Source organism: Pseudorca crassidens, chromosome 7 (genome assembly GCF_039906515.1).
Source record: "Pseudorca crassidens isolate mPseCra1 chromosome 7, mPseCra1.hap1, whole genome shotgun sequence".
NCBI lineage: Eukaryota > Metazoa > Chordata > Mammalia > Artiodactyla > Delphinidae > Pseudorca > Pseudorca crassidens.
In genome coordinates, this window is record NC_090302.1 from 22,523,189 (window position 1) to 22,544,141 (window position 20,953).

The window sequence follows — 20,953 nt, forward strand, 5'->3', positions numbered from 1 at the left end:
AAGCTAAATAGGATAGAAACTGTGGAAGATACTTGTGCAGGTTTGGTTCTATGTAGATGCCGAGGCTGAGGTAGGAGAACAAAGAAAGGGTTTATCGGGGAGTAACATCTAGGAAAAGAAAAGGTGGAGAAGAAGGATAGGACAGGGGGAGCTACCAGACCATGATACAGACCCAATAAAGTCTTCACTAGCCCAATACTGACCTTGGGAGCAAAGATGGTTCATTAGAGAAGTCCCTCATTAGACAGAAATGGCTAGGTCCTTGTACCCCCACCCCACCGCTCAGTCATTGGCCATGGTTGACCATGAGAAGAGTGTAATCTTGGCTATCACTTTGCTCATTCATTGGCTCAAGGGTTGCCCTAAGAAGAATGTGGTGTCACCTTAAATTGCTGAAGCCGCGGACCATCTGCTAACCACACCCTTTGCAGCAGGTTTGTGAGTTCTTTCTTGGAATGGATTTGAATGGCACATATCCATGTCTGCTGAGCAGGCTCAGCCTTCCTGCTTGTGGAGATGATCAGGAATTCCACCTCTTCCCTCTCCTTTACCAGTTGAAAGAATTACGGAAGGGGGAGGATCGTGTGCATTCAAGTTCATCTTGGAATATATTACGATACTCAGTGTAATTTATCCTTGCCAAAACCTGTCCTTAATGGGTCAGATGCATGACCTATTAGTCTAAATTTCTACAAGTCAGTTCAGATCTCTCTCTGGGAAAAAGTCCAGTTATTGTTATTGCTGTTTATCTTTTATCAACTTAAGGTCCCAGAAATGGCTTTTAGATAACTTTTCAGAGATACTTTTTTCTAGGTATTTTCTCAGTAATTGGAGATTAATTAACCTCATCAGCAAATTCTGTCCAGGCTCAATTGCTATACTTCCTTCCTTCTGATCACTGTGTATCTTCCCAGGGGTTTTAGAGTATCCCGTGTTACTGTCTCAAACCCCCTATAGTCCCTCTGTACTCTGCAAATTAGCAGTGACTTCTGTGAGGTCACCTCTTGTCTGCAGAGCAATCCTCCGAAGGTTGTGGCCATATTTTGTATCAAATTAGTTCCTGTTGTAGGGTTTGTGATCTTTGCATGGCACAGATACAAGGTGGCCAGGGGTCCTTAACAATCATGGATAAGAACTCCATATTTAGTGGGTGTTATAGGCTGAATTGTGTCTCCCTCAAACTCTTTTTGAAGAACTTAAACCTCAGCACCTCAGAATGTGACTGTATTTGGAGTCAGGGCCTTTAAAGGGGTGATTGAGGTAAAATGAGGTCATAGGGGTGGACCCTAGTCCAACAGGACTATCCTCATAAGAACAGATTAGGGCACAGACGAACACAGACTGAGGGGAGGCCAAGTAAAGACATCTGGAGAAAACCACCATCTGCAGGAGTAGGACAGAAGCCTCAGAAGAAAGAACCCTTGATCTTGGACTTCTAGCCTCTAGATCAGTGGGAAAATGAATTTCTGTTTTTTGAACCACCCAGTCTGTAGTACTTTGTTATTGGCAGCCCTGCCAAACTAATACAGTGGGTATCAATGTCAACCAATAAACTTAGATATTCAAGAAGGATTTTTCTATATTTCAGATTAAATTCTTTTCTGGATCTCCCATTCCTCATGGTTGGTGGGAAAACATGAGCTCAGTTCTTTTGCAGTTTTCTTCTTTTCTTGGGGAATTATAGTTACACACCCCTATCTAGGTCAGTTACTCTTCCCGAGTTTTATATAATGGCAACGTGTTGGAGGGGCTTCTCCAGCATCGGTCTGCAGAGGTTGCCTCTGAGACTTCCTTTGTTCAAGTCCACTGCTGATATGTTACCTGTGAGACATGACCATCTGTGACCAAGCTATGCCATGTTCCATCTACCTAAACACATCTTGCAGTCTTTTCTTCTAAGGCAGCTTGCTTTCTCTCCAGCAGAATTGCTGGGAAGCAGGACAGAGGTGCCCTCTGTTCTTGGGATACACAGTCTTTTCTCTGTTGCTCTCACATTCCAAGTATACTTTTTTTCCTTCAGGTCTATGCATACTGTGTATGCCTGTAAATCCCCTTCTCCTAAGAGCTTAGGTTTTCTATAAAGAGTTTTGGCTCTTCTGTTTTCTGTTTTGTCATATACTTTCCAGAGCAATGAGCACAGAACATACGGCTATTCAACAATGAGAGAAGGAAAGTAGAAATACAGGGAGAAGAAAACATGGGAAAAAAGTCTCAAAATATAGTTTGGTCATGTAATTATTATATCCCACTAAAGCCAGAAGACACATACTATTGATTATATAAATATATTTTATGGTTATATAGAATTAGAATCCTAGCCATGGAAAGTCACAGGCTTTTTACATAGGAATAATCTACTGACTTGCTTATTATTAAAAAAACAGTTTTTATTGAAGTATGGTTGATTTACAATGTTGTGTTAGATTCTGGTGTACAGCAAAGTGATCCAGTTATGCATGTATATATATTCTTTTTCATTATAGGTTATTATAAGATATTGAATATAGCTCCCTGTGCTATGCAATAGGAACTTGTTGTTTATCCTGACTTGCTTATTATAGTTAATTTTTCTTAGGACATGTGTAGAGTGTATCTTGGTTTTATACAGGAGTACAGTCATTCTCTGCTCTTAAGGGTTGTAGTGTTTAATATGTTCAGTCACAACAGCAGCCTTCAGAGGATGTGATGGCTGAATATTATTCCATAATAGTTTGTCTTAGAAATATCATTGTATGGATAGATCCAGATAATGACACTTGTGTTTTGAAATATACTATTCAGGTGTAATTTACAAATAATAAGTTACACCAATCTTAAATGTTCAGTTCACTGAGTTTGGACACATACATACACCCATGTTACCACAACACAAAGCAAGATATAGGATAGTTCCCTTACCCCAGGAAGTTCCCTTGTGTGCCTTTTCTGTCAGTCCCCATTCCCTGTGCAATCATTGTTCTAACGTCATAGATAAGTGTTGCCTGTTCTGGAACGTCACAGAAATGAAATCATATAGTATGCACTGTTTTGGATCTAATTCTGCTCAGCATATTTTTGAGGTTCATCCGTACTGCTGTGTATATCAGGAGTTTGTCCCCGGTATTGCTGACCAGTCTTCCATTCACGTCATTATTTTTTTTTAACCTGTGGAATTTACTCTGCTTCTGGCAGAGTAAATGTTGTCAGAGAAATGAGGGGGGATTGGCAGAGGCATTCAGTGCAATGTGACCAGTAGAGTTTGTGCAAAGGTGTAACACGCCCACTTCTGGCGAATGCCCACTCTAGAGGGCAGGTCATCAGAATCTCTACTTTTCTCAGATCAATCCACAATCTAGGCTATAGGGTGTCATTGAACCCCTGAGATTACAGTCAAAGTGTGTATGAATATATATATATTAGTTAAGCCAAGGTAACTGAGAGATTCCCCAAGTTTAGTGGCTCAAAGAACAAAAAATTTCTTTTTCACATAAATGTCCAGAGAGATGTTCACATCAGTAGAGAGGCTGTCCTTCATGTGGACAGGAGCGTCCTTCAAGCGTCAGGAGTCACGGCTGCCTGTCATCTTCCATCCGTGGCTTCCAAGGTTGGTGTGGGTATTGCCATCCCATCAACAGAAGGGACAAAGAACCTGAGGGAGCACACCTGAGAGGAGTTTTTGGTAGTCCTACAATCAGCAGAAGTCACTTATGCTCAAGTTATCCTGGAGACAACTCAGTTACGTGGCCTCGATTAATCGCAGGAGAGGCTGGGAAATCTAATCTAGCTGGTGCCCCAAAAGGAGAGAATGGATATTGCAGTTGCTTCTGCTACAATATGTATACCTACGTTTACCTGTAAAGCAGTCTCATAGCTTTGATTCAGTTCTGAAGGGGGTCCACATCCAAAAATGTATCAGAGCCTTCTGTTAAGGGACCACTACCCCACTGCTTCTTCTACCTTGCTCTAGGAGGTATAATAGGTATCAAGTCAAAACAACAGAAATGACATAAGATACACATGACTTGGGAAAACCCCTGTCCCACTTTTGCCCAGAGTGGCACAATACTGCGCATATTCCCTGGAACACTCATTGCAGGTCTTGAGGCAGACATCACATCAACTACTAGAACTCACAAGAATCCAGCATATTAGAGTCGGCCGTATTTTATTTGAAAGAAAAGAGCAGACTCTTTTATGGTTTGTACTTTTTGCACCGTTTGTAAGAAATTCTTCTCTACCCTGAAAAGATGGAGATATTCTAAAAATCTGGAAGTTTTACTTTAGGTCTTCACATCATTAGGAACTTATGTTTGTTTATAGTGTGAGGTAGGTATCCCATGTTGTTTCGGAAATATATTTAGAGAATGCTAAAGAGAACTACAGAGAACATCTTCGATGTACTATTTTACGCGGGCGTATCTCATTTACGTGTGCTTCTGTTTCTGAACCTGCCATTCTCCCTCATGAGATTGTTTACCAGTCTCTGCACCAATCCTACATTGTTTCAGTTGGTGAAGCTTTAGAATATTTTGATACCTGGAGCGACAATTTTCCCTCCTTATGCTTCTTCAGAATTGTCTTAGTTATTCTTGGCCTCTTCCACTCCCACATGACTCGTAGAATCACTTTGTTAAGGTCTATGAAAAACCCTATTACAATTTGGAGTAGATTGCACTCTGTTTATGGAGTCCTCTCGTCCATGAACATGATATTATCTATCGATTTATTGAGGCCTCTTCATGTACTTCAATAAATTTTTATAATTTTCTACATATAGTAAATACAGATACTATACCTTTCTTTTAATTTTTATTCGAGTTATAATAAAAATTTGTTGCTACATAAGTGAGACCTTCAAACATTTATTATTTATAATGGGCTGTGGCTTCATTGTACATTGATCTTTTATTCAACAATGTTGCTAAACTCTCTTCTTTGTTCTACTATTTTATTAGATTTGCCTGAATTTTCTCAGAAGACAATTATATCATCTACAAATCACTTTTTTCTTCTTTTCCACACCTTATATCTTCCAATTTCTGTGTGTGTGTGTGCGTGTGTTATTCTCTTGGCAAGGTGCTTTATTACAATGTGGAATAGAAATGGTAAAGTGATCCTCGTTTTCTTTCTTACTTTAAAAGGAAAATGTTTAATGAATTAACATTAAGAATAATGCCTCTAGAATTAGGTTGTTGGTAGCAACTCTATCATGTTCAGGAAATTCCTCCCTTTTCTAGTTTGTTGAGATTAAGAAAAATGAGTGGCAAATTTCTTTACATTTTCTAATATGAAGCCATTCTTACATTATGGTATCAGCCTGATGTGCTTGTGATGTATTTTTTAAAAACACATTGCTGAACTTGGTTTGATTATATGTAAGAATAAAATCTTTTATTCCTTTTGAGATTGGTCTAGAATTTTCCTTTCTATTTTGTTTTTGTTTTGTTTTTTTTGCGGTACGTGGGCCTCTCACTGTTGTGGCCTCTCCCGTTGCGGAGCACAGGCTCCGGACGCGCAGGCTCAGCGGCCATGGCTCACGGGCCCAGCCGCTCCGCGGCAATGTGGGATCTTCCCGGACCGGGGCACAAACCCGTGTCCCCTGCATCGGCAGGCGGACTCCCAACCACTGCGCCACCAGGGAAGCCCTTCCTTTCTATTTTAATGTCTGATCTTGGCATCAAGATTTTATTAGCTCACAAAATAATTGGGGTGCTTTCCTTCTTTTTCTCTGAAATCATTTGAATAGAGATTACCTATGAAGATTTGGTAAATCTTTGCCACCAAATTTTTGACCCTTTTTGTAGGTAGATTTAGAAATATGAATTTAATTTATTCAATAGTTACAAATATATTCATGTTTTTAATTTGTTTGACTCAATAAAGTTTTGTAATTTGCATCTTATTAAAAAGTATCTATTTCAGCTAAGTTTTAAAAATGTTCACAACATTCTGTTAGTATTAGAAAAAAAGTCTCGAAACTATAGTTATAGTTTCATTCACAGTCTTGTTTCTTTTCTCTCTTTCCTCACTATCAGTCTTACTAGAAATTTACCAATTTTATTATTGTTTTAAGAACTTTTTGTTTTGTGACCCTTTCTATGAGTTTTTGGATATTTAGGTCTATTTTTAGCTCTAAAATTATACATGTAACACACATATATGTTTTTTTCTTCATTTTCTTCCCCCCTCCCCTTCTGTTTTAGATCAAAGGCTTTTTATTTGGGTGAGGGAAACTACCCAAGGGTGAGAAAAGGATTTGCTCACCCTTGATCTACTTCAGACACTACCCAGATTATTCATGCAGAAATAGGTGATAAGAAAAAGGTGAGCAAACAGTGCATTTAGGGCTTTCATTTCATTGTAGTCTGGTCCTCATACAGGGCTGCTGCACACACAATCCCATCTTCTACTCTCTGTTCCTAGAGTCTCTTTATGTCACTTCTACCCTGAAGAGTGTTATTTTATTTTATGCTATTTTAGTTTTACTACATTGGGCTGACCTCACCCACCTCTGCCGCTGGCCTTTTAAAATAGACACGTTTCCTAAGGAGAATGATTTCTTTCCAGTCAAGGGGAAAAACAGCAGAGAGGCGTAAATACCCCCATTTTAACAAGGAAGAAACCTCTGCCTGAGAGGCACCTGAAAAATTTTCCCAAGCAGGCTGAATTCTCTCAGGGTATTGTTTCACCGGAATACATTCTCTGCATCAGTCTCTACATTAACAGACTGGAGGGAAAGTTTCCAACAGATCTTTTTGCTGATAGGTTTGATTACTCTCTAGTAGAAAATTTCAAAGGCTTTTTGCCAGACGGAAGGGAATGTGGGAAGGCAGAGGGAACTGGCATGACCAGCAAACCCTTCTGAACAAATAACAGAGCCAAAAGTAGTGACAGCCAATGTTTCAATCCTAAATGCTCTGCAGATTATAGTCCTTGGACCACTAGATAACAGCAATAATCTGACAAAGTCTACAGTTATCAAGATATTAATGTAAACTGTACTTGAAATACTCCTCATTCAAATTCTCTTCATTTTGCTGAAAATATTTTTTCTCACGTTTGACAGCACCAGCTATCTTTGGGCCTCTGGCTCTGGTGAAGTCATTTGAAGAAACAGATCTAGAGAAACATTGCTTGGCAGAGGATAAGAGAGAAAGGTTAGGACAGAAAGCATTAAGATGACTATCCAAGAAATGGAATCAGTTTGATTGGCAGGAGGGCCACAGACAGATAAAAACATTAAAGAAAGTATATCAAGGTATCTTTCTGCATTTCTATTGAAATAACATCACCTACTGTTGGGTTTGAAGAAGCCTGCTCAAATATATTATCTTACTTTGTTAAAGGCAACCTGGAACCTGATAAAATAGACTTTATTAGTATTATTATCCCATTTTACAGATGAGAAAACTGGCTCGTTTGGAACACAATACTAGTTTTGATGGATTAATCTCTGTGCTGAACTGGATTCTGTATTGGATTTCATTTTCTCTCTCCTTTTACACTGGGCATACAACCTACAGTTGATTTTAAAGTTATTAAACAAAAACTGGGTGAAGAGCAGTCTCATTCAGACAGGTCCGCATGTGTCAGGGAGACAGGTCTGTCCAGGCTGACCTTGTACTTTGCTCTCCAGTTCATTCTAGGCCATGGTAGGACAAATAAAGAGGAAAGAAAGTTTTTTTAAAGCCAATAACTTGGAACTCTTGAATACACGTCTTGCGTGGACAGAACTCCTCATTTGATGTTAGAAAGGATCACAGAGTAGTTAAGGCAGTTACTATATAGTCAAAGCAGAAGCCACCATATTCCTTAATATGGTAAGAGGTAAAATCAATATCCCGGGAAAAGATTCAAGCTGAGTGGTAGGCAAGAAACTCATTTGCACTTTATCTTTGATTTATGAGGAAGGGTGAAAGATTGAAATAATTAATTTGTAAATTAATTATTTGATACTATTTATTGCTATAGTTAATATAATAATTTAATTATTTTAAATAAAATTTTAAAAGATTCTTTTTACTAGATATAGAAGTTTTGGTATTGAGAAACCCGACAGTAAATACAAAGAGCGTGTAGTAGAAAGAAGACAGGAAAATGAGCTAAGTGATTTTTCTGAGGTGGGTAGAGCTATGGTGCAAAACAAAAGTCCCTTTCAGTATAGTCTTTCTTTTCTTACCAATATGTGCTTTTTATTATATTTAGATTATATAGTGGACATTTTCCTATTTGTCCTGGTATCTTTCCTTAGAGTTTAAGATCAGCTCTCATTATTTTTGCGGTAAGAGTTTTTATATGCATTTCTGCATGCTGTAAATGAACATATTAGCACCGTGCATGTATTAAAATTTCTATTTTTTCACATTTTAATGGATTATTATAAAAGAAATGATAAATTGGTAGGAAAGGAGAGGACGCAGAGTTCTTTAAGGCTGATTTTTTAACAAAGGGGATTTGCTACATTGTTTGAAAAAGGAAACAGCTTGAGAGTAATGGATGAGCAGTCAGGGTTTAGCTTTGAGAGCCCTTTGAAAACCGCAAGACGAACTCAATCAAGGTTCGAAGCAGTCACTTGCGGGCGACGGTCACGTTCTCTTCCAGGCAGACCTCACTGTAAGCTTGAGACGTTTCCATCCCCACCAAGAATTCTTCCCCTCCCCGCCCTGTGCGGTTTCCGGTGACCTCCCATTTCTGCGAAGCCCAAGGTTACCGAGTGACTGCCACCAACGCAGCCCTCCCTCCTGGTTCTGCGTTTCTTTCTTATATGTACTTGTATCAGTCCTGCCAAGTTCCCTGACATACTGCTGTCGTAGACCCCACGTGCCGTTTAGAGTTTGCCCAGTTTTTACTCGTAAGCTGCTACTTTTGTTGTGTCGCGGCTTTAGCAGTGGAGCTAGAGGCAGAGAATTGCCAACACTCCAGGAAGCCAAGGGTGGGAGGTGGGTAGGGGGTGGCGCGGCTGGAGAGCCCCCGGTGGACCGGGTGTTGTTCCAGAACCTGGGCGAATCTCTGTGCCCGCCACTTTCCCGAGAACCATCCCCAGGCCTTAGTCCTGCGCCGCTCCCAACCACACCTCCAGGTGTGTATTCCCCGCCCTTAATTACTATTCTAAAATTGATAGTTTGCACTTGCAAAGTTACACTGGGAAAGCGGAAGAGAAATTTATAATCATGGATATGGAGAACTAGGGGAGCACAGTCACACTTGCTTTGGTCTGCAGACCCAGGCAATCGAAAACTCAGAAATGGAAACGTGTGCACCTTTCCGGCAGCAAAATTGACTCTGCGTTCTTTGCAGCCTCGACTTGAAGGCTGCACTGGGAGAAACTCTGTGCCTCCGGGAAAGTTTGGAAACGGAACTACGAGAGAGGCCAGACATCGGGGATTTTGCGGGCCCTGCGATGTCTTCCAGAGGTTTTCAAGTGGGGAGAGAAGAGCGACGAAATGAAAATGCAACGTGTAGGAGAGGCCGCCCGAGTCCCGCAAGTTGCCGGTCGCAGAGGTGAGCACGGGAGCGGGTGGGGATGGAGATCCGGAGCTGGAGGCCGTGGGTCTCCAGACGCGGGTGGGTCCCCAGACGCGGGTGGGTCCGATCCGGGTGGGGGGCGGTGGGAAGATGATGAATGGGAGGCTTGGGCTACCCTCCGCCCCCGCCCCTGCAGGCGGGGCGGGGAGTCCGGCAACTGGATGGGGTAGGAGGAGCACAGAGGGTAGGGGCTCTGGGGGCGTCGCGCCAGGTAAGGGAATGAGCCAGGGGGAGGGAGTCGGGGGTGTGGGAGTTGCTGACTTGTGCTACGTGGAGCCTGCAGAAAAGAAAGAAGGCGGAGGAAGAAGGGGGCAGGCGTCCGCCCTGCTCCCGCGGCCCTCCCTCGGCGCCCCCCTCCCCCGCCGCCCTGCCAGCGCGCCAAAGCCGGAGCAGTCGGGGCCGAGCGGCGGCTGACGCTCCCGGAGCCGCGACGCCCCTGTCCCCCAGCGGAGCCTGCCGGGATCTCGGGCGGCCTGGGCCCCGGCGCCGCCGAGCCCTCCCCTGCCTCCCGGCCGCGCGCGCGGGACCCCGGCGGGGTGGGCGCAGGGGGCGGCCCCGCTCCGGGCGACGGCCGAGGGGCGGGCGGAGGGCCGGGCTCGGCGGGCCGCGGGGCGGGGGCTGCGGGGATTGACCGCGCAGCCTGAAGCCAGCCCGGGGGCGGCGGGAGCCGGACGCGCGGCGGCGACGGGCGCAGGTAAAGGGACTGGCGCGGCGCGGGGTGGCGCGAGGGGACGGTGCCTTCTGAGCGCGGAGCCAGCTTTCGCCGGGTCCCTTCCGCCGCCAAAGGGCGCGCTGGGATCGCGCTGTCCTGCGGCAGACGGGCTTTGTGGCTGTGTGTGTGTGTGTGTGTCTGTGTGTGTGTACGCGCGCGCCTGTGCCGGGTGTGGGTGGGTGTGCATGCTCGCGGGCCGACCTGCAGGAGGCGAGGCGCTCTTGGCCTCCCCAGCCAACCAGTTGATCGAGCCCCGGGAGGGAAGTGGCCGCAGCCGCCCGGGCCGCCGCCCCTCCCGTCTCCCAACCGGGTCAGCGCTCCCCGGGGCCCACCCTGTGCCCCGTGCCAGCGTCCCCGGGCCGGGACCCGCCCAAGTGACACGTAGGTGGTCTCCGGTTACCTGGGTCTGGGTGGGGGCCCGAGCTGGCAGGCGGGAGGCGCTCAACATTACCCCCAAGCCGCGTCCCGGTGGACGTGGACCGCCGGGGGTCCCCGCGACCCGCAGCGCCGAGCTTCCCCACCACTTGCTTCTCACCGGCCACGCAGCGGTCTCTCCCCGCCTGAGGACTTTAAACTTAAGTTTCTGTCCGGACGTCTAACAGACACGTTTATCAAGTAACTGGGGACTCTAAAGCAAGGGAGGGACCTGGCTTTGAGTTGGTGGTTTTGAAATAGACGGGCTCGTTGTGTGTGTGTGCGCGCGCGCGTGTGCGCAGGACTAGTTTGTTGTGAATGGATTTATCATTTATTCTTGTTTTTCTTTGCTGCCATTTGGACTTTGATGTGTAAGAATGACGGTATCCAGGACTTGTTGCTGCCTTCAGTCCGGGGCCTGAGATTGCTGCTTTCTGCTGCTACTTCTCTTTTTTTTGTTGTTGAAATCTATGGAGGTTTCCTAAATGTGGGTTTCCAGTGAGCGCTGGCTTGTTAAAGTTTCTCTATGAACGCGTTGTTTCCCATTGGAATAGATACATATTTACAAACATGAATCTTGAAAACAGGTGACTGCAGTTATGAGAGCAAAATCCTCTATTCCTTCGGGCTTTAACAGTCCGTGATTTTCACCTATTTGCATTAAGTGTCGTTTGCCCAGCCTAAACATAACTGTGAAGCAGGAGGTCTGTTATTCAAAGCTTGCAATTCGGGTTAGAGGGAGACCGTGCTGGTTTAAAACTAAGTTCTTTTTCCTAAGAAACTATTTCCTTGTCAAAGAAGAGTAGTAAGCCCCAAGGAAAAAGGGTGTGTACTGAAATTTGGACCGAATTAAATTGCATTAACACACACATGCATAATGTCATCCATTTGTTTCTGCCCTTGATTCTCCAATTCTGGGGAGGCCGGAGCATATTTGCCCCAAAAGCAAAATTGTGAATAACGATCAGCATTATTAAGGCTGCATTTTTCTTGATACCATTTAATTTGAGGATAAAGAAGCCAAGTAGCCAGAGAAAGAGGTAGTGTGTGGCGGGAAGGCCGGGCTGAGGGGCCAGGCAGGAGGACTGGGTTATCATAATCTGATCCCACAGACACACCACGTCCCCTAGTGGTGCGACTTTAGCCGGTTAGGTCAGCTGGTCCTCCTTCTTGGTGTACTCATCTGGAAAATGGAGGGGTTTGATCATCTCTGCTGTTCCTTCCAGCTCCCCCCACAACACTACAAACTGGAGGGTGGTTATCCCATGTTAGAACAGTAGGGAGAGAGTAGAGGGAAGTGTCAACTGTTAGTCTGGGAGGTAAGGGGGAGGGCAGGAAGGCCAAGAGGGTTGAGGAAAAGCAGCAGTGGGAGATGCCTGGAGGGGGAAGAACCTGGAGCTGGGAGTCGGTTCTCCCCTGTTTTTTCTTTCCTCCTGCACAAGGACATCAATAATACCACCCTACCCCACCCCAGTCCGTCTTCCACTACCCGTATTGTTTAAAGTGGGTGAGCTACTTAACGTTAAAATTGACTTGGAGTCTGTAGTCTGACCTGGCCAACTTCCCATTTGCATCGTTGTCTCTCAAGAGATGAGCTGCAGCTCAGTGCTGAGCGCACTCAGTGGATCTCAGAAATCTCTGCGAGTGATGGGAAAAGTTACCAGACGTGGGAATGTAAGTGGCAGCCCTTTCAACACCTGAGTTTGAAACGTCTGTTTTTATTTGAAGCTAATCTTTTCTGAAAAGTAATTTGATTTAAAAGAAGATTCTACCACAGACTTCTCAAGGTTTTACTGAATCTGTTCTGACTGTTAGACCTACTGGAAAATTCAAAGCAAGTAAAACTCTCACTTGCTAAGTCTTTTTGATACATAGTGACAGTCAGTCTGAGGTTCATGATTTTTAGGCAGGAGAATCTTATTTCAAATGCTTAGTAAGGAAAGTTGCAACCTGAGTGGAATAGACTGTATCATTTTCACTGGGACGCTCAAAGGGTCCAAATAACAAGACCTGAGATTTAGTTTGAGGTCACGATTTTAATATCTGTGCTTGATGTGTGGCCTGTCTCCCTCTTCTTTAATTTTTTTTTTTTTTTTGGTACCTATATGCATACACACTTGAGGAACATGGTGTATTTTAAAAGTGAAGTGTGATGTAATAAAACTTCGTTTAAAATTTGAAAGCTTGCTCTGGCCTTGCTAACTCAGCATCTTATTTGGTTTCTAATGTTTACATACCACACTATGTTCCAAATCCCTGTAGTGTTATTTAGCTATCTCATGGAGAGCTATCATGGATGCCTTAGAAAGTTGGGAGAAAAGGAGGAAATTTTAATCGGATAAGCAGTTACTGCATTCCTTCGACGGTGGCAGATACAAGGATGAGAGAAAGGAGGCTCTAGAAAGAGCTGCAGTACAGAGGGAAAAGATGCAGCTAACTTCAATATATAGCAGCTGGGTTGCATAACTAGGCGGCAGCTGTAGAATCGAAGAAACTTGGCATGCCAGGCAATGGAAAATTAAATTCTGTCTCTGGGACAGACTTCACAAAAGGGACTTGAAGGATGAAAATGATGTGTCTCTTAAAAGATGAATGGTGGGGAGTGAACTATGTAGTTGGAGTCTGGAGTAATGGAGGCTGGAAAGATACAAGGCGATAAATTGTGGGGACCTTGGCTGTTATTTTAAGGAATTGTACTACCTAGGGACAGGGAGGGGGAAGTACAGTTTAACCCCACAACGCAGGAAGGCACTGAGTCACAAGTACTGGGCATAGAGAGGACTGAAATGATTGAGAGGTGCCTGGGCCCTGATTCCATCACATACCCTCGTAACTCATGCCGAGTGAGTTTCAGGGCGCTGCTGCCAGCTTATCCAGATTATAGAAAGGTTACAGAATAAAGAATATGCAGTTTCTTCACCCGTATTGCCCCCAAATTGATAGTGGCCTTTTGAGAAATATAATTTAGTGAAAATTAATGATGTTATTGTGTTACATCTGGACCTTGTGAGGCCCTTGAAGCATGTGGGTTAAAATTGCTCCCCAGGCTCAGAGCTGACCAAGAAAGCATTCTGTTTTGTTTTTGTTTAGGGAAGGGCCTGCTAGTTAATGCTAATTGAAACGTGAATCTCATGGCAACCGACATTCTTGACTGTGTGTATGTTATACATAGTATTTCACAGCGGTTGAATATTTGCAGCACAGAAGAGAATTATTATTAGTTTAGAAATGGGGTTAACGCCCTTGTAAAAGGTAAGGGGGTGATGTTGGGGAGAAGGGAGAAGCACCCTTGGTGTTGCAGTGAGGGCTGACACACCACGAAGATCCTTTATTAAGTTTAACCTCCAATAGAAGTAGCTCGCCCAGTGCGGTAGATGAATGCTTCTCTGGGAACCTCCTTTCTGGTCATCTGCCTCTTTTGTTGTTGTTGTTGTTGTTTCCCCTAACTGTCCAGAGCGAAGGTGTATAGCTCATTATCTCTCAGACAGGAAGAATCTCTGTGGGCTCCATTTGGGAGAGACTTCCAGCAACTCTGGAGGTTTCCTCTCACACCGCAATACCTCTGTGTCAAAGGTGGGAGTGGGTGGCCTTTCAGCTGCATGTCAGAGGTGCAGCTGATTTGAGTAAGTCCTCTAATTGCCTTAGAATCTGGAGGTGCTGGGCTAATAAGGAGACAGATGATGAAAGGAGATTAGGTCAGCTGCTTTTTACTGTCTTCTGAATACAATTTGAATGATCCTCCCAGCAGTTTGTTTTATCTTCTGCAAGGGAACTTGGGTTTGGCACGTTTAATCAATTAATTAAATTAGTTAAGTTGAAGTAACTCAAAGTTTTTTGGTTTTTTTAGGAGGGGGGGAGGGAGAGTGCTGGTTTTGGTGATTTTATTTAAATTCCCTGGCTTTTTTTTTCTAGCAGGTTGGTATGATTTCAGAGTAATGTTGTTGTTACTATTATTGACCTGGGGGTGTGGGGCAAAGAAAATTGTCTCAATCCTTGGACGTTGGCTCCTGTCATCTGATCAGTACTGTAGAAACTTCAACTTTGAAGCTCATGTAACATTCAAATTTCTTTCAGAAATGAGAGGACTGTTTTACTACATGTGTGGATTTAGGCTATAATTTATTTGATTTTTGTGGTACTGTTTTTAAAAAAAGTGGTGTAAGGACAGGGTAGACTCTTAACTTTAGTCCAGTGCTAAAACAAATAACGTGTAAGCCTGAATGAGGTAGATCAGGTTGTGTTTGTTTTATTTAATATGGAGATAAAGGAAAGGGATTTCAGAACCAGCCTCTTTCTCTGAAAGAGAGAAAGTTGGACTAATAAAACCTGGTTATGGATCTCTTTGGGGTGGGATTTCCAAGGTTGAAACTGTTGTTAAAGGAACTCTTGTTCATTATGGCCATTGGGTGTGCCTTGGCTTCTTAAGGTTTAGGATTCACTGTACAGAGAGGGCTACTGTGAACCATTCCTTTTTAGCAAGTTTTCTTTTTTCCCGTTTTCTTAAATCTCAGAACAATAGACTGGATTCGATTTCATGTAAGTCTGCTATACTCAACTTTCTTCCTCTATGTTTAAGCGGTTCTTCTTGACCATTCCCCAAGCTGCCTTCATTCTGAAACTTGACCCTAACAGAAGGATACTCCTGGCTCTTTGGAAGGAGCAATGATTTGGTGGCAGAGGAAACAAGTTCTGTTCTACCCCTAGCAGCACTGAACTGACCGTCTCCTATAACCCAAGCATTGTGCTAGGTGCTAGATGGAGGCAGGGAGGGGGGATGAATAAGGCAGGATTCCTACCCTCCAGTAGGAGCTGAGCTTACAGACATATTAACAAATGATGATTGCAATTCAGTGTGACAGGGCGATAAGCTCAGGGCACTGTGGGAGCACCAAGCAGGGGCACCTGACCCTCAGGGGCATGGGGTGGGGGTGAGGGTGAGGGAAGGCTCCTAGGAGATTAAGATCTGGGAGGGACCTAGGAGATAAAACAAGAAACACAGAAGAGAAAAAGGTAATCAAGATAGAGGAAATCAAGGGGCTTTTAATTTCCAGTGTTGTTATTGCTGAATGAGTTGAAGTTCCATTCTTTTTTTTTTTTTTGCGGTACGCGGGCCTCTCACTGTTGTGGCCTCTCCCGTTGCGGAGCACATGAACCCGTGTCCCCTGCATCGGCAGGCGGACTCTCAACCACTGCGCCACCAGGGAAGCCCAATTCTTTTTATATCTATAAAATAAGAATAGGCACTGATATTATCTGGTTGCTAATTCTAGTTTTCGTTTACTTGTTCCTTAATCTTTAATTTGTTCATTTATTCCAGATGCAGTAGATATTTGTTGCACACCTACTAGGTACTGGGGAACAGTAGGAAACAAGACACAGAAGGTCCCCTCTCTCGAGGAGCTTGCATTCTATCATATTATGTTCATGACTGAAGTTCTTTTGAAACATCTTCAGACATGGAGCATGTTTGTTGAGTTTCAACTTTAGGAATGTTTTCTTCAAACTAGGCCCGGTGTTTTCAGGTCAGTTAGCTTTTCTTAACAAGGTGAGAAGAGATGGATCCTGGTATTCTCATTTTCGTTTTATAAACTTGAAACATTTTTGCCCAGATTTACCTCTTAGTTGTCAAGTCTAGAGATAGACGTAACTGTGTCTTATCTGTAGCCCTGCCTTGCTTCCTTCTCATTTCAGATATTCTCACTTTTGACGCAATTTGTGTTTGAGGCTCTATAGTCAGTTGATAACTTGCTTCCTAGAATAATCCAAACCTAGCCTTACTGGGAAGTCAGACCTATTTTGAGGTCATGCCACAGTGAACTCTGCTTGGTTAATGCATTTTACTTATCCTGTTTAAGTCACTCGGCTATGAACACAGTAGAAAGTGTTCTCACCAGAAGATAGCTGCATTCATTTATAGAAAGATGGGGGTTTTGTAATGATTCAAATGATACAGATGTGTCTAAAGTAAATGTAATATCCCTCTGCTCTTTCTAGCTTACCCATCTGATGTAACCAACCCCTCTGTCATGAATTCGTTACGTAGCCTTCCATAATTGTACTTCTGCTTACACAAACCTAATGTTCGTGTTTATATATATTGATGCATGTGGGGTATGTGTCTGTGCGTGCATGTGCTCTCTCTTGCCTCTTTTCGTTTTGGAGAGGCTGTGATTGAGATTGCCACCATGGGCCAGACGTTTGAGGTCCCAGGAGCCTGCATGGCTCTTCCTGAATCGGTGCAGCGTGCTATGAGGAATTCCCTGGTGGTCCAGTGGTTAGGACTCCACGCTTTCATTGCAGGGGGCACGGGTTCAGTCCCTGGTCGGAGAACTAAGATCCCACAAGCCGTGTGGCCCAGCCAAAAAAAAAAAACCAAAAACAAACACAAAAAAGGGTTCTTGTCCCAGAGATGGGAAGGTTGGGCTATTATGAATGGGAAAGAAGAAAATGATTTCCAGCTGCGTGACAACCAAGACAACAAATATCATTGCCCCAGAATGTTATTTCCACCAGGACTCTGCTTCATCCGGGTGTCTGGCGAGGGAAGGCGGGGCATTTAGAAGCACGTGGTGGGTATCTGCGAACCTTTTGTTAGGTGCAAAGCAAGGCAGCTGGGGAGGGCCTATCAACTGCTTCTAGAGCAGAGCAGATAGGGGGAGTTACTCATTATAGGCAGGTTTCGTCATGGGAGCATTAAACGAGGCCCCCCTAGCAGTCGGCAATCAGCAGGTGATAAGGATGGAGAGTTTTTAACCCAGGGAGCAGCACAGCTGAAATAGAATTGCCTTTTGTTAAGGGGCTGCTTTGCCATCTTGGACTATGATTTGTTGGGAGAGGGATTATTGTCATGTCGAGAAAAGGAGGAATTCATTCTGTACCCGGTATTTATTATAATTCCACAGAGAACGGCTTGCTTTACTTTCTGAGTAGACACAGAGACCCAGAGGTTCAAAGGCTAGGGCCGGATGACTTGGCTTTTCCAAATTCAGTGGGCTCTGTGCTCTCCTCCCTTTATCCGAGACCCTGTCAGTTCAGTTTCATGCAGCTAAAATCTCTGCACGCTTATGAGATTCAGTCCCTGTGCCTGGCTGAGGACACTACAGTACGAAAATTAAAAAAGGAAAAGCAACTACCAAGAGAGGATGGTTCCCTGCTCTCAACCAGCTTCTAGACATGGAGAGGCATGGATACAAATGCCTGAGATCACGCAGACAGTGATAAATATTGTAAACCGAGGTTTAGACAAAGTGCCATCTGAATATCTGAGGATGGAGAGAGTAACTCTACCTTGGAGTAGAGGAAACATTTGCAGGGGGTTTCTGGCCTCAATGGGCAAGTGGGCTGAGAAGCTCATTCCGTGCAGAGGAGTCGTATCGAAGGCCCGGGAGCTGCATGTGAGTGATGGGTTACAATTTGTGGCTGAGTGGTGGTCTGCTTTGGGTCAGTCTTTTTTTTTTTTTTTTTTAATTAATTAATTAACTTTTGGCTGCGTTGGGTGTGTTGCTGTGCACGGGCTTTCTCTAGTAGCGGCAAGGAGGGGCTACTTTTCATTGCAGTGCGCGGGCTTCTCATTGCGGTGGCTTCTCTTGTTGCAGAGCACGGGCTCTAGGCATGTGGGCTTCAGTAGTTGTGGCTCGCGGGCTCTAGAGCACAGGCTCAGTAGTTGTGGCGCATGGGCTTAGTTGCTCTACGGCATGTGGGATCTTCCCGGACCAGGGCTCGTACCCATGTCCCTTGCATCGGCAGGCAGATTCTTAACCACTGCGCCACCAGGGAAGCCCTTTGGGTCAGCCTTGAAGGGCCAACAGAAGGGTGCAGGGAGCTTCTGGGGACAAAAAAGGGCACGTCGATGCCATTAGCAGAGAGCAGGGGCATGAGGCTATGAGGATTGTGTCAGTGAGGCATGCTGGTTTTAGGCGTGTCTAAAGCTAAGGAGGCAGAGATTTTCAGCTGGTAGCTGGAAATTTGAGCTTGCAACTTAGCTGAGAAGCTAGAGCGTGGCAGTATTCAGGAGTACTTGTTATATGTCAGAGTAAATACCAGTGAAATTGATGTGATAAGGTGGAGAGAAGTTTTAGAGTGAGAAAAGTGATATATACTCAGTGGGTTTTTAAAAATGATTAAAAAAAATTCCTCCCAGCTTTATTGAAGTGTAATTGACAAAACTAAGATATTTAAAGTGTACAATGTGATGATGATGTCCGAACACATTGTGAAAGGATCCTCTCCCATTGATATAAGTACTAGGTGTCTTAACAAGGACAGTAAGTCATTTTTTGATGCTTCAGGTACTTTTTCTATCCAGCAGGTGCTTAAAATAGTTTTGTAGGTTGTCAAACATTCAGTGAACATCCACTATGGCTTCTCTGATGAGGTGGTCCTGGTATGATACAAAGGAGATGGAATTTCAGTTTGATGTTCCTTTGAGATGAATAAAAGCTTCCAAAACAATCCATTCAGGCAAAGGAAAAAAACATCCTGAAAAGAATTGGAAGATTCTTGGTGATTTGGGGCCTGAGTGGAGTTGCAAATATAGTTTTAGTTTACTGCTGTACTAACAGCATTGAGTATCATATTACTGTCATCACTGTAGTAAAAGACAAGCTGAAAAACTTCTCAGCCTAAAGCCCAGACTTTGAGAAACCCCAGCAAGTTTGCCATGGGGGTGTATACACTCTGGTCAAGTAAATTTAAGCTTTAATTGCTTGATGAAGGTTAAAAATAACATACAGTAGAACTTTGCTCTTTACCTGGTTACAAAAAGATCTTTTCCAATTAAAAATGTATTTTCATTTCAGGAAATTATATTGGCATGCCTTCTTGCAGTAAGATAGAGCAAAGATAATCTGTTCTCAGCCTTTTTCTCTCTAAGCCATTATGATTCTTTAAAATTATACTCATTTCCATTTGAAAGTTGTAAAAACAGTACATGCTCATTTTGGAATTTGGCAAGTCCAGGAGATTCATCCGTAGTTCCACTGCTCAGGGATAACTTCCTTATTCCATTTTGGGATAACTCTTGCAGTTTTTAAAATATTTGATCTTACTGAATATTTGTAGCATTTTGCTTTGTATCATAAGTACACATGGCATTAAAATCTTTTACGTTAATTTTCCATTGACCACGTGATAGTCACAGTATTTAATAGGTATCATATTTAATCATTTCCTATCTCTGTTTGCTTCTTTATTCTTTTAAGAGTTTTTGCTTCTCTGCCCATCTTTAGGTACTCATGTTCCCAGAGTTCTATCCTTACTTTAAACAAGAACCATGTATGGACTTACCTACAGAATAGACTGTGGTTTCTAGCCCTTTGCCATCGACTGTACCCTCTTGCTGGAATGCTCTGTTTCCAGGCGTCCATATGGTTGCTTTGTCATCATTTTCACATCTTAACTCAAATGTCACCTCTTAGTGTGGCCTTCTCTAATGATCACTACATTTAACATTGTATAACCCTTCCCATTTACCGAGCTTGCCTGTTATTTTCTTCTCCATTGCATTTATATTGTTTTTACTTCTTTGATGAGGGAAAGTATTAATTAAAAAAAAATTCCTGTTTTATTTACTGCCGTTTTCCCAGTGTAATACCCTTAGGGTAATACCTTGCATGTAGAACTCAAATATTTTGAATTAAAAATTTGTTTGAACTGAAATTTTCTGAATAAAAGAATCAATATATTTACCATCTCCACATGTTATAGTAAATAAGACACAGTCTCGATTGCATGGGATTTACAATCTAGTGAAGGAGACAGCCTCTGAACAAGTAACTGCAAGTTACTTGGAATTAGGGAGGAAAGCAGGGTCTCCTGGAAGTGTCATGGGGATTGACCTTGTCTGCGAGGGTAAGGAAAGTATCTCTGAGAAAGTGGCATTTATGTGGGGGCTTGAAAGGTGAGTTCAAATAGGTTAGTGAAACTGGGAGGTGAGAATAGAAGAGGCGGGAGACATTGATTAAAGAAAAAGATGGGCTGATTTGATGGGGAAAAAAATCAAGAAAATAGACAAAACTCTGGTTCTCACTTCTTGAGTTGATACTAGGTCATTTGTTTTCAGTGAAGGAGTAGACATGGATCAACTTTGTTGTCATCTTTGACGTACATGACTTCATTTTCAATGATTTTGAAATAATGAGCAGTATTTTATTTTAAATTTTGAGTCAGTCATTATCGAGGGAGGAGGAATTTTCATATAAAAGTCCGAAGGTGGCAGTTAAAAAAATGAAGATAGCTTAACTTCTATGTTTTGTGCTAATAGAATCACTAAAAATGTAAAACAGTACAGGGAAAGTGAACATTTTTGTTAATACCTGACTATTG

At 43.3% G+C, this 20,953-nt stretch overlaps 1 protein-coding gene across 7 annotated transcripts in view; it reads left to right on the top strand.

Annotated features, from left to right (window-relative positions):
* Positions 1-9,341: 9,341 nt before the first annotated feature.
* The window catches only part of LPAR1 (lysophosphatidic acid receptor 1), a 164,029-nt gene continuing 152,417 nt past the window's right edge, over positions 9,342-20,953 (top strand). The window contains exon 1 of one of the 7 annotated variants that reach the window (XM_067743678.1): positions 9,342-9,480. The gene's annotated coding sequence lies outside the window, so the exon portion shown is untranslated. Of the gene's footprint in view, positions 9,481-9,604; positions 9,716-10,078; positions 10,199-10,439; positions 10,598-10,689; positions 10,832-20,953 lie in introns of those variants that run through there. The other 6 variants (XM_067743681.1, XM_067743677.1, XM_067743679.1 and 3 more) reach the window with 6 other exon arrangements.